Raw genomic sequence first — 2,008 nt, 5'->3', positions numbered from 1 at the left:
CCTAACCCTAACCCTAACCCTAACCCTAACCCTAACCCTAACCCTAACCCTAACCCTAACCCTAACCCTAACCCTAACCCTAACCCTAACCCTAACCCTAACCCTAACCCTAACCCTAACCCTAACCCTAACCCTAACCCTAACCCTAACCCTAACCCTAACCCTAACCCTAACCCTAACCCTAACCCTAACCCTAACCCTAACCCTAACCCTAACCCTAACCCTAACCCTAACCCTAACCCTAACCCTAACCCTAACCCTAACCCTAACCCTAACCCTAACCCTAACCCTAACCCTAACCCTAACCCTAACCCTAACCCTAACCCTAACCCTAACCCTAACCCTAACCCTAACCCTAACCCTAACCCTAACCCTAACCCTAACCCTAACCCTAACCCTAACCCTAACCCTAACCCTAACCCTAACCCTAACCCTAACCCTAACCCTAACCCTAACCCTAACCCTAACCCTAACCCTAACCCTAACCCTAACCCTAACCCTAACCCTAACCCTAACCCTAACCCTAACCCTAACCCTAACCCTAACCCTAACCCTAACCCTAACCCTAACCCTAACCCTAACCCTAACCCTAACCCTAACCCTAACCCTAACCCTAACCCTAACCCTAACCCTAACCCTAACCCTAACCCTAACCCTAACCCTAACCCTAACCCTAACCCTAACCCTAACCCTAACCCTAACCCTAACCCTAACCCTAACCCTAACCCTAACCCTAACCCTAACCCTAACCCTAACCCTAACCCTAACCCTAACCCTAACCCTAACCCTAACCCTAACCCTAACCCTAACCCTAACCCTAACCCTAACCCTAACCCTAACCCTAACCCTAACCCTAACCCTAACCCTAACCCTAACCCTAACCCTAACCCTAACCCTAACCCTAACCCTAACCCTAACCCTAACCCTAACCCTAACCCTAACCCTAACCCTAACCCTAACCCTAACCCTAACCCTAACCCTAACCCTAACCCTAACCCTAACCCTAACCCTAACCCTAACCCTAACCCTAACCCTAACCCTAACCCTAACCCTAACCCTAACCCTAACCCTAACCCTAACCCTAACCCTAACCCTAACCCTAACCCTAACCCTAACCCTAACCCTAACCCTAACCCTAACCCTAACCCTAACCCTAACCCTAACCCTAACCCTAACCCTAACCCTAACCCTAACCCTAACCCTAACCCTAACCCTAACCCTAACCCTAACCCTAACCCTAACCCTAACCCTAACCCTAACCCTAACCCTAACCCTAACCCTAACCCTAACCCTAACCCTAACCCTAACCCTAACCCTAACCCTAACCCTAACCCTAACCCTAACCCTAACCCTAACCCTAACCCTAACCCTAACCCTAACCCTAACCCTAACCCTAACCCTAACCCTAACCCTAACCCTAACCCTAACCCTAACCCTAACCCTAACCCTAACCCTAACCCTAACCCTAACCCTAACCCTAACCCTAACCCTAACCCTAACCCTAACCCTAACCCTAACCCTAACCCTAACCCTAACCCTAACCCTAACCCTAACCCTAACCCTAACCCTAACCCTAACCCTAACCCTAACCCTAACCCTAACCCTAACCCTAACCCTAACCCTAACCCTAACCCTAACCCTAACCCTAACCCTAACCCTAACCCTAACCCTAACCCTAACCCTAACCCTAACCCTAACCCTAACCCTAACCCTAACCCTAACCCTAACCCTAACCCTAACCCTAACCCTAACCCTAACCCTAACCCTAACCCTAACCCTAACCCTAACCCTAACCCTAACCCTAACCCTAACCCTAACCCTAACCCTAACCCTAACCCTAACCCTAACCCTAACCCTAACCCTAACCCTAACCCTAACCCTAACCCTAACCCTAACCCTAACCCTAACCCTAACCCTAACCCTAACCCTAACCCTAACCCTAACCCTAACCCTAACCCTAACCCTAACCCTAACCCTAACCCTAACCCTAACCCTAACCCTAACCCTA

The sequence above is a fragment of the Borostomias antarcticus genome (genome assembly GCF_949987555.1).
Source record: "Borostomias antarcticus genome assembly, chromosome: 23".
Taxonomy (NCBI): Eukaryota; Metazoa; Chordata; class Actinopteri; order Stomiiformes; family Stomiidae; genus Borostomias; species Borostomias antarcticus.
Note: the sequence above shows the minus strand (reverse complement) of the source record.